The sequence below is a fragment of the Styela clava genome, chromosome 1 (assembly GCF_964204865.1).
Source record: "Styela clava chromosome 1, kaStyClav1.hap1.2, whole genome shotgun sequence".
Classification (NCBI taxonomy): Eukaryota; Metazoa; Chordata; class Ascidiacea; order Stolidobranchia; family Styelidae; genus Styela; species Styela clava.
In genome coordinates, this window is record NC_135250.1 from 18,575,238 (window position 1) to 18,595,355 (window position 20,118).

Below are 20,118 nucleotides of genomic sequence, written 5' to 3' on the forward strand. Positions count from 1 at the left end.
CACTCTTTGAGACCAGCATATCACTACTTGCAGGACAACCAATTAGCTACGACAGCTGCGCTCGGCCCCCTCCGGCAGCGTGGCGCTTCTCTTTGCTCTATCCGAGGTTTCCATCCTCGCTGAGCTCACCTTAGGACACCTAGCATTACACAATGACAGATGTACCGCCCCAGTCAAACTCAGTCAAACTCGAGCGCAGCTGTCGCAGTTATTTGGTTGTCTTGCCAGTAGTGATATGCTTGTCTCAAAGAGTGAGTTTGATTGGGGCGGTACATCTGTCAAGGTGTAACGCAGGTGTCCTAAGGTGAGCTCAGCAAGGATGGAAACCTCGGGTAGAGCAAAGGAGTGCGCCAGGCTGCCTGAGGGGGTCGAGCGCAGCTGTCGCAGCTATTTGGTTGTCCTGCCAGTAGTGATAAGCTTGTCTCAAAGAGTGAGTTTGACTGGGGCGGTACATCTGTCAAGGTGTAACGCAGGTGTCCTAAGATGACCTCAACGAGGATGGTATCTTTGAACGACTTGCGCCTAAGTCAGGCGAGTGAGAGAGTGCAGCGTCGCTACAGAAGCGTCGCATCGGTGTCGAGAGCGGCAGAGCCAAAAAAATGTTAAAGTACAAAGACGATGCTAATGAGCGAGCCGTTGTCACGACTTATATGTAAGAGGCGCTCGATCGAGTGTCTGGCTTGAGCACTTTTTGGGCTAGCAGAACGGTCGCATTGTTATGTATACATGCAATAAGTTTAAGTTTGACTGGGGCGGTACATCTGTCAAGGTGTAACGCAGGTGTCCTAAGGTGAGCTCAGCGAGGATGGAAACCTCGGGTAGAGCAAAAGAGCGCGCCAGGCTGCCTGAGGGGCCAAGCGCAGCTGTCGCCGCTTAATGGAGCGATACATGCATTGAGTTTGACTGGGGCGGTACATCTGTCAATGTGTAATGCAGGTGTCCTAAGGTGAGCTCAGCGAGGATGGAAACCTCGGATAGAGCAAGGAGAAGCGCCACGCTGCCTGGGGGGGCCGAGCGCAGCTGTCGCAGCTAATTGGTTGTCCTGCCAGTAGTGATATGCTTGTCTCAAAGAGTGAGTTTGACTGGGGCGGTACATCTGTCAAGGTGTAACGCAGGTGTCCTAAGGTGAGCTCAGCGAGGATGGAAACCTCGGGTAGAGCAAAAGAGTGCACCAGGCTGCCTGAGGGGGCCGAGCGCAGCTGTCGCAGCTATTTGGTTGTCCTGCCAGTAGTGATATGCTTGTCTCAAAGAGTGAGTTTGACTGGGGCGGTACATCTGTCACGGTGTAACGCAGGTGTCCTAAGGTGAGCTCTTTTTAAATCAGCCTTGGTTTATTAAGTCTCGTAAGCGAAGTGGATAACTTTGTAAATCTAGCGCTAATACATGCATTGAGTTTGAGTTTGACTGGGGCGGTACACCTGTCAAGTTGTAACGCAGGTGTCCTAAGGTGAGCTCAGCGAAGATGGAAGCCATGCAATTGCAAGTACGAGTATTCTTGAAGCGAAACTGCAAATGGCTCTTTAAATCAGCCTTGGTTTATTGAGTCTCGTAAGCGAAGTGGATAACTGTGGTAAATCTGGAGCTAATACATGCATTGAGTTTGAGTTCGACTGGGGCGGTACACCTGTCAAGGTGTAACGCAGGTATCCTAAGGTGACCTCAACGAGGATGGTATCTTTGAACGACTTGCGCCTAAGTCAGGCGAGCGAGAGAGTGCAGCGTCGCGACAGAAGCGTTGCATCGTTGTCGAGAGCGGCAGAGCCAAAAAATGTTAAAGTACAAAGACGATGCTAATGAGCGAGCCGTTGTCTCGACTAATATTTAGGAGGCGCTCGATCGAGCGTCTGGCTTGAGCACTTTTTGAGCTAGCAGAACGGTCGCATTGTTATGTATACATGCAATAAGTTTAAGTTTGACTGGGGCGGTACATCTGTCAAGGTGTCTCGTAAGCGAAGTGGATAACTGTGGTAAATCTATCGCTAATACATGCATTGAGTTTGAGTTTGACTGGGGCGGTACACCTGTCAAGTTGTAACGCAGGTGTCCTAAGGTGAGCTCAGCGAGGATGGAAGCCATGCAATTGCAAGTACGAGTACTCTTAAAGCAAAACTGCAAATGGCTCTTTAAATCAGCCTTGGTTTATTAAGTCTCGTAAGCGAAGTGGATAACTGTGGTAAATCTGGAGCTAATACATGCATTGAGTTTGAGTTCGACTGGGGCGGTACACCTGTCAAGGTGTAACGCAGGTGTCCTAAGGTGACCTCAATGAGGATGGTATCTTTGAACGACATGCGCCTAAGACAGGCGGGCGAGAGAGTGCAGCGTCGCAACAGAAGCGGAGCCTCGGTGTCAAGAGCGACAGAGCCAAATATATGTTAAAGTACAAAGCCGATGATCATGAGCGAGCCGTTGTCTCGACTAATATGTAGGAGGCGTTCGATCGAGCGTCTGGCTTGAGCACTTTTGGGGCTAGCAGAACGGTCGTGTTGTTAAATTGTCAAAGGGTAACGCAGTTTTCCTAAGGTGACCTCAGCGAGAATGGTAACCTCGGGTAGAGCAAAGGGACCCGCCGGGCTGCCTGAGGGGGTCGTGCGCAGCTGTCGCACCTGTGTGGTTGGTCCTGCGAGTAGTGATATGCTTGTCTCAAAGATAAGCCACATTCGAAAATGAATGCGACGATCACGCATCGGGCGGCCCGAGGGGGGCGAGCGCAGCTGTCGCAGCTATCTGGTTGGTCCTGTCAGTAGTGATATGGTTATCTCAAAGATAAAGTCATGCAATTGCAAGTACGAGTACTCGTAAAGCAAAACTGCAAATGGCTCATTAAATCAGTCTTGGTTTATTAAGTCTCGTAAGCGAAATCTAGAGCTAATACATGCATTGAGTTTGAGTTTGACTGGGGCGGTACATCTCTCAAGGTGAGTTTGACTGGAGCGGTACACCTGTCAAGGTGTAACGCAGGTGTCCTAAGGTGAGCTCAGCAAGGATGGACACTTCGAGTAGAGCAAAGAGAAGCGCCACACTGCCTGAGGGGGCCGAGCGCAGCTGTCGCCGCTAAGTGGAGCGATAGATGCATTGAGTTTGACTGGGGCGGTACATCTGTCAAGGTCTAACGCAGGTGTCCTAAGGTGAGCTCAGCAAGGATGGAAACCTCGGGTAGAGCAGAGAGCGCGCCAGGCTGCCTGGGGGGCCGAGCGCAGTTGTCGCCGCAAAGTGAAGCGATACATGAATTGAGATTGACTTTGACTGGGGCGGTACATCTGTCAAGGTGTTAGTAACGCAAGTTTCTTAAGGTGAGCTCCGCATACTATTGCACCTATGGAATTTTTGTTTTTTGTTTTACGGATATTTAAATCTATACTTCCCCTAACCCATGGGTTTGAGCACCCGCATATAGATTGAACCCGCAGATATACACATGGGTTCAAATGTACATGGTTCAAACGTACGATCACCGTACACCATGTCAGCGTTTACACATCACGCGAACTGTTGTGTTCCGTGCTTGGCATGTGTGCAAACCACCAAATTTTATTTAAAAATAGCACAGATGTCATCGAATTGCTAAATGAATTGATCAATTTTATTCGGACTGATACATCTATATTGCTTACCAGGGGCCCCATTTGCCAAACTTTGTAAAAATATGAAGGGCGCTGAACTGTGCACCAATATTTTCCAGTCTAAACGATCTATCTCAATACAGCAATATTTGTCTATGTTCGGTCCAGACAATCCTCTCCAAATTATTCCCGTCTTATAACTGAGATAAGCAAGCTGAAGTCCACAAGCCCACAATACGCAACTTTGAATACAGGAGAATTGTAATATGTCGTGAAATTATCAAGCACTTGCTCAGCACAATATATACAATCGAGATGTCAGATGGAGCCAAACGGATTACGGAAACAGATGACGAACACAGATCGATAGATAGATAGAGTTGAGATAGAGGTTTTCTAAAGAAAACAAAACACACTCTAAATACTAGGAACTTGTCGCATAAATAACCAACATGCAATCAAATTATATCGCTTACCGACTGTTTTTAGCCAAGGTCAACAATAAATCAAATCTTTTAGGTAACTGTAGAACACTGAAATAAACATGAACAAATAAGCATTACAGCAACAGTACTGAACCTCACAGAATTAATTGTGGCAATAATTATAATACCATCAACATTTCATCCAAATAAGATTTCTACATAACAAGTCAAATGCAATGGAATACAGAAAACTCACCAAGAGTATTTCACAAAACAATCAAAATGTAGGAAAGATTCACAAATTGTAGTTCAATAATCCAGAGTTCAATGCAGCAAATATTAAACTGTTAGAAAGTTAAATAAGCATGAAACAAAGGAAATCATAATTAGGCCACTGTAATTAATATGATACAGCCCATCCTAATGCTAAATACCGTAAAATAACGCATTGCAACAGCAAACTAGCTGTGCACATTTTACAATTTCGGCCCTAACGCGAGGCGATAAAATAACGATGTTAACACGCAAATTGCATTAGACCAGTGGTTCTCAACCTTTTTCAGTTCGCGGACCGGTAAAATTTCAAAACAAATTTCGCGGACCGGCGGATCTTCAAAATTAACCAAAAATGTCATGAATACAAAACAAATTCGAAAGAATGCAATTACGACGAAAGTAGAAAGTGCAAAAGAATACAATCCGATCTAATGAGAAATTTGCGGCTGTTATTTTGATATTATTTTTTTCGTTGGCTTTGCAAGTTTTATTGGATAGTTTGAAAGATTTTTGGCGCAGACTTTGCACATGGGAAGCGGTACTTTTTTGCTGCTGGGAGCAATAGTAAAACCTAGCTCCAAATACTTCTTATCATACCAGATCCATATCAACTTTCCTGAATGGTCGTTTCGGGGCATGTTGTAAAGTTGATGTAGCAGTCTCTTCATCTGTCCTGTCAACACCACTAACTTGGTTTTCACCGCTGCGTTTCTTTTGGAAGAACTGGATAATACTTTGTTGTTTATTTGTCTCCATTTTACTATAAACCTCGCTAAATATATGCCTGCTATTTAATTACGGAACGTGCAAACTGCGAAGTTCTCAATCAGGTAACGTATTGTGTGTATGGTTTTGTTCAAAAAGAATTTTTTTTCAAACAATTGTTTTAAATTCATTTTTTGCCTGTTTTGTTTGAAATGGCTTTACTATTTGCAGGCGCTCTCGTAGTATGTGGACCAAGATGGCAGACACCGGAACGTAGTATGTGTACCAGATTAGGGTTTGAAAATAATTTTATTCCATTTTTTCTAGCCTAGTGACTTCCGTAGTATTTGTACCTAAAATTATGGCCTAACCCCAACCTGGTACACATACTACGTTCTGGTGTCCGCTATCTTGGTTCACATACTCCGGGAGTTCCGATTTTTTTTGTATTAAATGTGTTAAAGACAAATGAATGTAAAAACATGCCAAGCGTTTCTTATTTGCAATAAATCCTTCGAAACGACACAAATATCGACGAAGGCCCATACAAGCCTTCTTAAGCTTTAGTTCAATGCGTCCGCAAACGTGGTTGGCGCAGGAAGATGCAAGCTATAAGACGATATTACGTGATACCGATACGTGAACGACCCTGCGACGAGAACGACCTTGCAAAAAGTGAAATACGACCGAATAAATGAGTTTGTATAACTTTTAAAAACTCTATCACTTCAACCTTAAGAACAAGGTATGCTAGGCATGAATCAACCGAACAGTTTTAACCGTAATATTGCCTTTATTTTATGAGAAAAATGTCAATACAGAAACTCAAAATCCTTAATATGGGGTCATAATAGATTAGTTTTGACATCATTGCACCAGACGTGTCTTACAATAAGCAGAGCCTGACTCGTCGTTTAAATCACTCTGGCGCCGCTGGAGTATATTCTTCCTTATCGTACCGCACTTGTTTTGCCAAAGGCTGCCATTAATTAAATAAGTTTGATGATTGTTCTTACTCAAAACGTCTCTCTGGTATCTCGGATAAATATTCCTGTTAAAATCGTATGGCTTTGGTATAGATACAAACTTGGCGGTAGGTGTACGCAATCGAAATGAAAGTCAAAGCAATAATTTTTACTTACATTTTTGAAAATATAATTCCGGCAGCTCATGCGGCTGCAAGAACGCAACGTTCTGGCGTAGTTTCACGGCGATGCAAGGGGTATTTTATTAAAAACAAGCCCTTGTTTTAAAACAGAGTGTTTTTTTAGAATTGCTAAAAAACAAAACCCTAGCTGTGTGCTATCAAACTCCCCTATTAGGACGTTAGCCGCCGTTATGAGGCCATAGACTTAACAAACATCCAACCGTTTAGGGTTTGAAATGGGCAGAGGACCTCTCACCAAGTTTGGTTGTTAGACGAATACCGGTCTACGAATCAATAGGTGTTAAATAAAAATAATCATAAAACTAACGGACATGACGTCAATACATTATATTTTGCAATTTGCTTATAATAAATTAATATTGGAAATATAGGCAGCAAAATTGCCGCGGACCGGCAACGGTCCACGGACCGGCGGTTGAGAACCACTGCACTAGACAGAAACCTTCTCGGCTCGGTCTACAGATAATAAAGAATCACATCAAATGCGAGTAATAAAATGAGACTTTGTGACGTTGACAAAGGAAAAGGTGCAATACGTGTCAGCAATAAAGAAATAAACACTAATGGCGCTGGAGATCTAACACCGCGTTTACAAACACGTAACCTTGTCTCTCAAGAACGCAGTTACGAAATCTCGTTAAGTGCGATTTATGAAAGATCTCGTAAAAACTTTACGCACGGTCACGCAAGTTCTCTCGAAATCCAACGCACGGTCGTCGTTGAACAAAAATTACTGTGTGATCACTCAACCGTATCACTCACTGCCGCTAGCCGCCCGGCGAGGATAAGCCTATTTTGCAATGATCTCTGTTTTACTTTTTGCAGCCTGTGATTTAATGTTGGGAGAATATAGCAGTAATCTATGGATGAATGAAATAAATTCTGGGATACATATTGTTAAACTACTTCTGCAATAGACAATAAAATAGATGAATATGTAATCCCATATTGGATGTTAGTACGGTGTTAGTCGGCATATATAGATGGGTTCACAGCTACTAGACTACAGTCACTCTTACCCAATTTAGGGATTTTTGATACTAATTTTTCACGAAGTATGCAAGCACCACAGCATTTGTTGGGGTGCATGTCGCACATACTTGTCTTAGGCCGGTAAGGTATTGAACTAGTATCCCGTCTTAGTTATATCATTTAATTATTATGTTAATACTGTTACAAATAAACACACATACATTTTAACTCGAATTCATGCTAAGAACAGGCCGAACTACTGTTAACGAGCAAACTTTTCGACTTCTCTCATTTAAAATGCGAGAAGAAGGCACTTTACGAGACCGCAAAAAATTCTCTCGAATATTAACGATACTTCGAGAATACCATTTTTGAAAAAAAAGTTTGACGAATGGAGCCCCAGGTGTCTTGCTTGTTATAATATCTGGGCCTGCCATGGAGTTGCCAAATTTCGGTAATGATCAACAACATATTAGGAAAACGATCCATAGGTCAACTCCATGTTTAACATTTTTTTTTTTATAATAGACTTTCTGTCACGTTCTTCCACAAGAAATGTTGGTTAGTACTGTGTAGTTTTCAAGTTTTACACATGCTTAAGCCTACTTGACGGTATGAAATTCATTTACAAAAACACGGATTCGCATGCTTATGAATTACCAAAAAACGTTATATAATGTCAGATCATGATGGTTCAGAAGGAAATTCCGCTCAACCGCATTAGAGTTACCGCAATGCTTCTCCATCCTTTTCTTCTATATTTATTTTTCTAAATGCAATGTGTGCGGAAAGTGAGTGAACCGCGAAGTAGCATTTACTTTTCATGTGTCCCCGTTACTATTCTGCTGCTTTCTTTGGTTCATGTACTTTCTAATGAAAAATGTTTTTGAACAAGTTGTAAGAAATGAGGAGATGAACTTTACTGTTAGGTCATGAACATTGTGACAGCGTGGCTGCAAGTAGCGGTATATCGGTCAGTGGTGAACTGTAGCCGGAACGCACCGAAACGGCGTTCCGGTTGTTGGACATTTTACTGCATTTCAGTTCCTTCCGTTGAAATAAAATTATGGTACAAAAAGTATACAAATGTATAATGGGTCAATGGTTCTCCATCTTTGTTATAATATGCTTGTAGCTTGCTACGAGTTACCTAAAAATTGATCCATATTAGATAATATATTAGTTACCTTCTATCCGCAATTGATCGTTATCTCAGATATGAATGAATTGTGTTGTTCAAGCTTTAAATATATCAATTTTCATAGTTAGAATTTTGGTAATCCCTAGTGTGTGTACCAGGTTAGGGATAGGTCATGATTTTGTTCCGATTTTAGTTCTATTACGAGTTCGTGAACTATCTGGGTTAGCCAAGAGAATATACCCCCTACCCATATGTTTCGGTTACTTTACACCAGGGGTCCGCAACTACTTTTGAGCGCGACCCAAAAAAAAATTTTAAACATATAATTAGTTATCGATTTTAAGACTATTGTCGACACTAGCATTTTTCTTGCACAAAATTTTATGAAACTTATCACATAAAATTGTGAATAATAGCGTTTTCAAAACTCATTCAATGTCACCTGTATTTCCGTGCAAGGAAAAGGGGGGAGATAGGGCAGTAGGTCGAGAAGAGAGAGGTTGAGGGAGATAAAGCGGTGGTTCAAGGATGCGAAAGTTGGGAGGATAGGGAGATCGCGTAGTGGGTCGAGGATAGGAAAGTTGAGGGAGATCGGGCAGTGGGTCTAGTAAAGGTAAGGAGATGAAGATAGGGCAGCGGGTCGAGGACAGTTTTAAGTGTCTTCAACGGAGTCCTGAGGCTACGTACGGAGCAATTTGAGAACCCAAAGTCTACGTAATAGTATATAACAATGTCAACAACTAAGTAACAAATGTTTCCCCGACTTTGGATCTCTTGAATTCTTCCTCTTTACACTCTACCATTGCAAAATTATTGGTACTTATTTCAAGAATGGTTTTGCGAGTTTAGGACTTACATTTACCAAAACAGAAATTATAAATAAATTCTAACAAATAACACGCGAAAACCGACAAAACAAGGTAATATCACAACCACGAAAGACTGTCTGAATGGCAAAAGTATCTGAGCGCTTCTGAAACGTTTATTGTAACTTCAATTTTGCACTTATGCTGATTGGGCAATATTACGGCAGTAAATAAGGAAGTGTATATTCGGGGAAACATTCATAATTATAATCAGAGATTTATACAATTGTTATACATAAATACGCTGCACAGACGCGATGCTCATATTTATGAAAAATTTAAATTGTTTTCGACCCAGAGCGGAGGGCTTCGCGACCCAAACTAAAATTTTCTAACTTTTCGCGACCCAAGCATTTGGTAAACATGTAATTAGTTATCGATTTTAACTTATCACATAAAATTGTGAATAATAGCGTTTATTATGACTAATGCAAATTATAAGCTTTGTGTAAAATACACAACATATCAATTCACGTTTTAATTTAGGAGACGGCAACTCGAAGATATTTTTCTACCTCTAGCCTTGATCTGTAATTGTATTTTATGTATGTAAACGCTGATACGCGGGAAAAATGTATTGATTTTTTAATGATTTTTGTATGCTTTGCTGTAAGATCCACGTGAAACCAATCTTTATACATTATTCGCTGGTATTCCGCTTATATGTGTGGTTTGAGTGATGTATTTCTATCCGATGAGGGTGAGTAGAGGAGTCTTTTGTCGGGCGTTGATCCCCACTGCTATAAGGGCTACGAGAGCTATTCGTTCACTTAAAAAACTGACTTGGTTAATTTTGTATCTGTGAAGGAGCATTAACGTCACTATCACTAATAAAATTTGACGATGGTGGTGTCGAAATGTGGTAGTGATTCAAATATAACATTATCTATAGCTAAGGGCGCAGCAGCCATGGTTTTCTAAAAGGGAGGGGGTTCAGAATAGAAATTTTCCGAGAAACACTCATCGCTCAATCCATGGCCGACCCGAGAATTTAAAATGTCATATCAATTCAATTGTGTTCATCGTTGCTCGTCTTTGAGTTAAATAATATACTACGGCAACCATGAATTATTCTATTCAATTAAACAGTCCAGCTGCACACTAACACAAATGTATTTCTGTAACGTTTCGTCCGACCAGAGTCAGACTTCCTCAGACAAGCAGTTTACAACAATGGCAAGAAATAAATTTGGTAAATGAATTTGAAATATCAAATCAAGTATGACGTAACAATGCATAAACATTTCATTTGCATTTAGTCGTTAGAAGTAATGATGGGAAGATTAGAACCACAAATATCAGTGGAGCTCATTTCAGATGTAATTGAAAAAAAAAAAAAATTTATTGTTGCATTTACGAAAATGATGGGTTACTAAATGTAATTGAAATTATGGGCACTTAGAGAACCACGAGGAGGTAAATTAACATTTAAACATAAATCAAGGCTTAGTCTGGTGAGGACCAAATTCAAAATTAAAAAAGGTTAAAAGTTATTGCTGAATTTTGATCTTAAATAGCGTTAAAATGTAATAATAATTCATAATAATAAATGAATGAATTAACCATTAGGACAAAAAAAAATAAAAAATTAAAAAACTATCGCAAGCACATAACTCCAAGGTTTTGAATTATAATTAAAATTAAACTTGGGACACTTGAAAATAATAGTAAAATAAAACGCCAATCAAGGGGCGAGTAATAATATAAACTTAAGAAAAAGAGTGATGGTTAAATTTAAATATTATATGACGTTGAAATGAAAATTATTATTAAATAATAATTCTTAGATGAGTCTACAGTCTATTTCTCCCTTTAATTGAGTCCTTGGGGTTCCAATGTTCCGAATTTGTTGATGTAGTATGCTTCTACTGTTTGACGATAGCCCTGGTCTCTGAATAGTTTTTTATTCCAGTTACTGAAAAGTCACTTATTGAATGTCCCAGTTTGTTGAAGTGTTCTCCCACTACTAAATCATATTTCCTTTTCGTAATACTTCTCAGATGTTTTGTTATACGATATTTTAACGACCTTCCGGTCTCGCCGACATACTGCATCCCACATTTCTTACAGTTTATTAGATAAATAACATTTTTTGATTTACAACTTATTCTTTCGTTAATGTTTATATGGACTCCCGTCACGTTCCCGATACTTATTTTTGTTTCTTCGGAATATTTACAGGTGGTGCATGCTTTTCTATTACATTTATAAAAACCAGATTGTACTTTCTGTGATATTACTGGTTGTAGTTTAGCTCTAACCAGTCTATCGCGTAATGTAGGGCACTTTCTATATGCAATTTTCGGAGGTTGAGGGAAAATCTCTTTTAGTCGTGCATTGTTGTCAAGAATATATTGGTAGTCCGAAAATATTTTCCTAAAGTGCGGTTGGTTTGGGTGGTAGTTGGTAATAAATGGCAATAGTTGCTGACTTTGTTTTGTACTTTTTGGTGTTAAAAGGTAATCTCTGTTCATTTCTTTTGCCAATTTTATTGTTTTGTCAATAGAAGTCTCTTCGTAATTTCGTTGCATGAGATAGCGTTTCATAATTCCTGCATGCTTGTCAAAAAATTCGACATTTGATCACGATCTTCTTATTCTTATGAAGAGTCCCTTTGGAATGTTAGCAGTAATATGTTTGGGGCGGCATGAGGAGGGTAAAAGATATTGGTGAGAGTCCGTGTCTTTAGTGTAAATTTCCGTTTCCAATTTGTTGTCCATGATATGAACTTTTACGTCTAAAAATGTAATGTTTTCCGTTGAGTATTCGAATGTGAACTTGATAGAAGGGTGTATTGAATTCGCATGGTTTATAAAAGATATAAGCTCGGTTTCGCCGTGTGTCCAGATCAGAAAACAGTCATCGATGTATCTATAGTAGTATTGTGGCCTAATCTTGGCTGTTTCTAGAATCTCAGACTCTAAGTCTGCCATAAATATATTTGCATATTTGGGAGCCATCTTAGTTCCCATCGCTGTCCCATTGATTTGGAGATAATGCAGTTCCGTTTGTTGATATGATTGGCCGACTGGGGTGATTTTTCTCATGCACTTTTGGTTGTAAACGTAAACGACCTGGTTTAGGTATTTTTGAAGTTATCCCTTTGAATAGTATGTCATCAATAATGTCGGCTTCCCTCATATTATGACATAATTTGGTTACTTTGTTGCCAATTTGTATAGATATGTAATAGAAAAGCATGCACCACCTGTAAATATTCCGAAGAAACAAAAATAAGTATCGGGAACGTGACGGGAGTCCATATAAATATTAACGAAAGAATAAGTTGTAAATCAAAAAATGTTATTTATCTAGTAAACTGTAAGAAATGTGGGATGCAGGATATCGGCGAGACCGGAAGGTCGTTAAAATATCGTATAACAGAACATCTGAGAAGTATTACGTAAAGGAAATATGATTTAGTAGTTGGAGAACACTTCAACAAACTGGGACATTCAATAAGTGACTTTTCAGTAACTGGAATAAAAAAACTATTCAGAGACCAGGGCTATCGCCAAACAGTAGAAGCATACTACATCAACAAATTCGGAACATTGGAACCCCAAGGACTCAATTCACGGGAGAAATTGACTGTAGACTCATCTAAGAATTATTATTTAATAATAATTTTCATTTCAACGTCATATAATATTTAAATTTAACATTCACTTTTTTTTTCAAGTTTATATTATTACTCGCCCCTTGATTGGCGTTTTATTTTACTATTATTTTCAAGTGTCCCAAGTTTAATTTTAATTATAATTCAAAACCTTGGAGTTATGTGCTTGCGATAGTTTTTTAATTTATTATTTTTTTTTTGTCCTACTCGAAATATGCTAGATGGTTAATTCATTCATTTATTATTATGAATTATTATTATATTTTAACGCTATTTAAGATCAAAATTCAGCAATACCTTTTAACCTTTTTTAATTTTGAAATTGGTCCTCACCAGACTAAGCCTTGATTTATGTTTAAATGTTGGTTTACTTCCTCGTGGTTCTTTAAGTGCGCATAATTTCAATTACATTTAGTTACCCATCATTTTCGTAAATGCAACAATAAAACTTTTTTTTTTTCAATAACATCTGAAATGAGCTCCACTGATATTTGTGGTTCTAATCTTCCCATCTTTACTTCTACGGCTAAATGCAAATGAAATGTTTATGCATTGTTACGTCATACTTGATTTGATATTTCAAATTCATTTACCAAATTTATTTCTTGCCATTGTTGTAAACTGCTTGTCTGAGGAAGTCCGACTCTGGTCGGACGAAACGTTACAGAAATACATTTGTGTTAGTGTGCAGCTGGACTCTTTAATTGAATAGAATAGTCATGTTTATTCCAGCTACAGTATCCTTGCAGTATACGCATACGGATCCACTAGCATAAAGGCATAGAGAAAAGATAGGAAGTTAGTCTCGCGCAACCCAACTCAAATTCAACCATGAATTACTTGTTAAATCGTCTACTAGCAATAAATGGATTGAAATCGTATTTTTGAGTTGCTCTTTCAGCACTTAGGATTATCGCAATGTTTCGTTGTTAAGGGAGAGTTTGCAGTTATGGAGCCAATTATATTTGATACCTTCATATCGAATTCGGTCTATGCATAAATGTATCAGTGACTTCCAGATGCAGTGATGGGACAAATATCGGCCGACTCAGTAAAATGATCAAACTTTCATTGAAGGGTTTAGATCAGGGGTCGGCAAACTACGGCTCGCGGCGCTTCAGTGAATTATATTAACAAAACAGCTTTATTGACGAATATATTCTTTACGTGGCAAAATTTGTTTTGAGAAACTAAATTATACTATAACTTAACAAATATATATTTCACAATCACTCATTTAATGAGCCTATAATTGATTATATTAGAGAAATGGCAAGAGAACGGAAAAAAGTAGATGTTGAGCTCAAATGGTGCAATGACGCTGAAAATATTCAAATGATCAGTCTTCGCGCACCGCTTGAAATTTCTGGGTGAAAAAATGTGATTCATTGGCCAATCCTTTGGTTTTTAACTTTCTAAAATACGTGCTGCCCGCTAATGACTTGCAACCTTTAATTTTGGCCTGCAAACGACAAAAGTTTGCCGACGTCTGATCTAGACTTTAGAGCCAGTGAAGTTATACAGTCATCCCAAAACTCCAATCCTCGGCCCACTGCCCTATCTCGCTCCACTTTCCTATCCTCGACCCACCGCCCTATCTCCCTCAACCGTCCTATCCTCGACCCACTGTCCTATTTCCCCCAACCTTCCTATCCCCTTAAATCTCTTTATCCTCAACTCATCGCCCTATCTCTTTTATCTCCTCTATCCACTGCACTATCTGCCTCAAATTTCCACCCTTGACCTACTGTCCGACCTCCCTCTAACGACGCTATACCGCTCAGCACCTAACGGCGCTATAATCACGACTCGATCGTCAAAATGAACTCTACCACCTTCCATGTATTATATTGGTCGAGTATGCCAATGAGATGATTCAATCGTACGTCGACAAAACATAATTGAGGGCATTCTTAAATGTAGGCTGGAATCTCAATTGGTAATCAATAACCATAATTAGTAGCTTAAAATGTGCTACTAAATAAGCTACTGCTGGCATCGGGTTTGAGGTGACTGTTTTTAAAATTTTGAAAGGGCAGTCGATATCGACATACCTGAGTTCATTGTAAGAAACTCATTCAATGTCGTCTGTATATCCCTGCAAGGCAAAACGATGAGGAAATAATCAAATATTTGCACGCTTAGTCATTTTCAACGAATGTTCTGCTATATTCTGTTGTTTAAGTTGCAGATCAGATAAGCTCACTTTTGGGGCTATACGCTGAATTAAAGGGCAGTTAGCAACGCTAGTTACGACAAAACATTTCATGGCTTAAAATTAGTTCGGAAGGGATTACACTCACTGAGCGACTTATATTTTTGACTGTTTTTAACTTTTCAGCCTTCTCAGTCACGTAAAAGAAATTTGTTTAATGAAGTTGCAAAGGACGCAGTTAGTACGTTATCCTTGGCATCGCTTTTACTATAAAATGTTGAAGAAAAATACTTTATACGGACCAGAGCACTATTGCTTATATCAGATCAGCATCATAATGTCACAAGACTCACGACATGGCCAATTATTAAGGGCATAAAACGGCTTGTTAAAATTTAGAAAACTGTTATTCCCAGCAAAAAACCATCAGTAGCCCAATTAGTAAAACATTTTTAAACTGCCAATTATGATTATTGTTTACTATTTGATATTCCAGATTGATTGGGAGTCCTGAGGCTCCTTACGGAGCACTTTAAAAACCCAAAGTCTACGTAGTAGGATATAACAATGCGAACAACTAAGTAACGAATGTTTCCCCGACTTTTGATCTCTTGAATTCTTCCTCTTTACACTCTACCATTGCAAAATTATTGGTACTTATTTTAAGAATGGTTTTGCGAGTTTAGGACTCATATTTACCAAAACACAACTAAAATATAACAAATAACACGCGAAAACCGACAAAACGAGGTAATATCACAACCACGAAAGACTGTCTGAATGGCAAAAGTATCTGAGCGCTTCTGAAACGTTTATTGTTACTTCAATTTTGCACTTATGCTGATTGGCCAATGTTACGGCAGTAAATAAGGAAGTGTATACTCGGGGAAACATTCATAATTATAATCAGAGATTTATAAAGTTGTTATACATGAATACGTTGCACAGACCCAATGCTCATATTTATGGAAAATTTAAATTGTTTCGCGACCCAAATTTGGGTCGCGACCCCGTAGTTGCGGAGCCCTTCTTTACACAACTTAATGTGAAGTAGGCGAACAATATTAGTTACCTCCGTATTGGTGCACACACTTCTGGGGTTAAATTTTTCCTTTCCAGTCGCACTAGTTATATTATTGTTCCAGCAATCCCCTTTGAAGCGATTGTGACAAAACCAATGTTATTTCGACGTGGTGTATCAATATTTAAGATTACATAACAATGATCGTGGTACTTCCGAGTTTGTCTTTCGAAATTGCATTTCCGGGGAGTATGTCCGGACGACTATGAAAAGTTGTTCTCTTGTTGCTATAATCATTGGTGCACTCATGGGGGGTCGGTGGTTGATACCTCGGGGAAGTTTATCCCCCGAATTATTTCTGATATTAGGTATAAAGGGCATCATCATCAGAAACTTTCCATGGGTTGTGTTGCACGCCCTTGATGATACCTTTTAATATCGCCGCGTGTCCGTTGAATACAACCCCAAACACCTAATAATAATACACAACCGATAATATCGGTCAGAGATCGAAGACTTATCGATCGAAAATTAGGGGATCCCCAAAACAGAAACTGCATGTTCAATTCGAAAAATTCTGCAAACCCGAACTGGATTGTTTTGAATAGTTTTCAGCCAATATCAAAAATGTAGGAAACAATAGCCAACTCCCCATGTCGTCGTCGAAATACTATTCGAGGAAATACTTTTATGAAGAATTCTGCAAATCCGAACTGGATTGTTTCGATTAGTTTCCAGTCAATAGCCTATTTACCAATCCTATATTTTGTGTCAAATACAACGGCGCTAACCAGGGTTGCGACGACTATTCAAACACAGCCTAGCAATATTTTGGTGAGGAATTCTGCAACCCCGAACCTGATAGACGGATATGGACATTGCTTAAACTTCAAAGAGTAATTATAAGTAACGCGATACGATCTCGCGGCGTGTATTCTTCGCTCTGACTCAATAGGGTGGAAAATTTCTCGAAGGAAACTTGCGCATCGCGACAGACAGACAGACAGACAGACAGACAGACAGACAGACAGACAGACAGACAAATACCTATCAACATACTTACCGATTAAAATCGATAAGTAATAATTCGTTCTCTGTCAATTGGCGGCGGTATTCCATCTTCTACCCACAGTACACTAACGTATCGAGCAGTTTCAAATTCTAACTATTTGTTTATCAAAGAATCCCTTTCATGAATATGTTCATGAAAATAGTTGTAAATGTAATTTTATTTGATAAAGATTTATATTAGTTTTTGAAATAAAACTTACGTCTTCTGTGGCAGCAGGGTTGAATTAAACGTTAAGCAAATTAAGCACGTGCTTAGAGTTATCACCAAGGGTAAGGGGACGGCATGTTAATTTCCTGGGACAAATTTTCAACGCCCCAGTGTTAAATAACGAACTGAGTTGGTTGGCAAACTTTCAGACCTTTATATTATTAGTCCGGTAGAAATAAATTTTTACGTACCAACTTTAACCCTCTTTGTGGAGTAAAGTACCAAGTTTAAAGTACCATCTTCAAACTTCCCTATAAATTTTTCTAGACATATATCTTGTAAGTTAATCCTAATTTGGACTTCATTCAGTAATAAATTCCGAAATTGCCTACTCAATTTCAGTTAATGTGGAACACTAGTTTCATTATAGAGAATCGTGAGTGGTTAGTGCGTGATCCGGGCTTGTGTGGCATTCTTCTATATACGGGACAGCATGGATTTATTAAATCATTTGCAAGAAATCAAAACAGTCAAACAGGAATCTTTATTAGTTAGCCTGGACGTTGTCTCCCTTTATACAAACATTCCCACAGCGATGGAATAAAAGCAATGGAAAAATATCTGCACAGAATCAATGAAGAAAAACAAGAAATCCCCTGGATAGCAAAAGCAGCTTATTGAGTCCTTACAAACAACACCTTCGTTTTTGACGAGAAACATTCCCTCCAAATTTTAGGAACGGCAATGGGAACAAAATTGGCACTCAAATATGCGAACATTTTCATGGCAAACCTAGAATCTGAACTATTGGACAAAACCTCTTTCAAACCACAATACTATTGCCGCTTCATTGATGACTGTTTCTTCATATGGACACATGGTAGAGAAAGATTATCGGAATTTATCACCTTAGCAAATTCTCTACATCCAACCATCAAATTTACCTTTGAATGCTCACCAAATAGCCTTACGTTTTTGGATGTTAAAGTTCATATTATTAACGACAAATTGGAAACTGAAATTTTCAGCAAAGAACCCGACTCCCACCAGTATCTTTCGCCGTCTTCTTGTCATTTTAGACATGTCACAAAAAATATTCGGAAAAGCCTATTCAACAGAATAAGAAGAGCCTGTTCAACCAACCAACGAATTCTTTGATAAACATGCAAAAATCCTGAAAACATACCTCACGACGAGAAACTACAAAGAAAATTTAATTGACGACGCGATACAATATGCAAAAGAACTTGACAGAAAACTCCTTTTAACCCCAAAAACAGAAAGTAAAAAAAAAACCTTGCTACCGTTCATCACAAGTTAACACCCGACCCACCAAATATCAGAAAAATTTTTCAGATTACTAATATATTCTGGACAGCGACGAAAGACTAAAAGAAATTTTCCCCAATTCACCAAGATTATCTTATCGTAAGTGCCCTACTCTAAGAGACAGATTAGTCAGAGCAAGATTGAAATCAGGAACACCAGTCAAAAAGAATCCTGGATTTTTCAAATGTAGCAGGAAGTCATGCAGTACTTGCCAACATTCTAAAGAAATAAAAATTGCAACAGGCAGACACAAGGACGTAGAGAGGAAAATTAATCAGAAAATGACATGCAACTCGGAAAATGTCATCTACTTAATAAGCTGCAAAAATTGTGACATGCAATACATAGGAGAAACGGGAAGACATCTAAAATACAGAATAACTGAGCATATCAGAAGTATTAAAACCCACAACAAAGATCTAGTTGTAGGTGCCCATTTCAGCCAACCGGGACATTCACTTGAAGACCTCAGTGTCATTGGCATTGGAAAATTATTTTATGACCACATTAATAGAAAAAAAAAGGAATCCTATCTCATTCATTTCTTCGGGACAAATGAGCCACAAGGGATAAATATTAATGAAATTTAGAGCAATTACAAATCCTTCATTCATTGTGTAACTTATCCTTTGTACTTAAATAACAATGTCGAAAACACATTTCCTGAGCACCGCGATTATCATCATTGTGACAGATATATATAGAACAGTATGTTGCCTGGTATTTAATAGAATTGCAGTCTTATAAAATGTAGTGAAAATATTGAGGTTTGTTGGAGCTTAGTGCACACGATTTTCAAGAAGAAAGTAGTATTAATGTTTATTGTTAATTGAATTCTTATTATTAGAAGGGCAATATAGATATTTACTATTTTCACACGACACAGGTAGCCAACGGCAATATATGAAAGAGTAGAATGTACCCAAAAGTTTGTTTCAAGAATCGAGTTTAATTAGGCAATATATTTCATGCATTATAAGCGCTTTGTTTGAAGTATATATCTAAATAGTCAAATTGCCCCCACTAGTTATTGGGGAGTCCTTGTGGAATATATTTTTGAAAAATATAATTATTTCAATCGTTTTTCTATTTATTTTTTATTGTAGCTCTTATATACATAAGGCGACGTTAGATCTAGATTACAAGAATCAATGATTCCAGCCGAGTTTGAGCTGAACTGTAATGCAAGTTTTCCGCAGATTATCTGGCTGAGATACTTCATGTGAGAGTTATTGGATTGAATTTATCTTTATTAATATATAGGATGACGATATGATAGCTCCAAGATAACAATAATCCGTCAATTATGAGATATATATTTTATATTTTCACCACCAGTATGTTGCTATGAGTTTAAAAATATACCATTGGCAATGACAGTTGATTGAGCACAAAAGGAATTACATTTTGAAAGTGAATGTAGCTTAATTTGTGATTCTTGACAATAACAGGAATACTTCCCGCTCGTCTCGAACGCAATGGATATTGCTCGAAAACAAAGCCAAGTTTGTAACAAGCGAGGTGAAATCAGTACCAATCTGTTTATTCAATAAACAAAGGATTTACAATTGATTATGGAAATTTATTGCTAATTCGGTGCAGTTGATGCGTGAAAACACGGTAATTTTTCCAAGCGTAATTTGGCTGCTATATCATGTT

The 20,118-nt window shown here is 38.6% G+C and overlaps 1 long non-coding RNA gene across 1 annotated transcript; it reads right to left on the reverse strand.

Moving 5' to 3' along the window:
- Window positions 1-3,633: 3,633 nt before the first annotated feature.
- Window positions 3,634-4,321, reverse strand: LOC120328474 (uncharacterized). The gene is made up of 3 exons (XR_013476713.1): window positions 4,245-4,321; window positions 4,040-4,096; window positions 3,634-3,959 (listed from the first exon to the last, which is right to left on the reverse strand). It is a non-coding gene; the product is annotated as an uncharacterized LOC120328474 (long non-coding RNA).
- Between the last annotated feature and the right edge of the window lie 15,797 nt (window positions 4,322-20,118).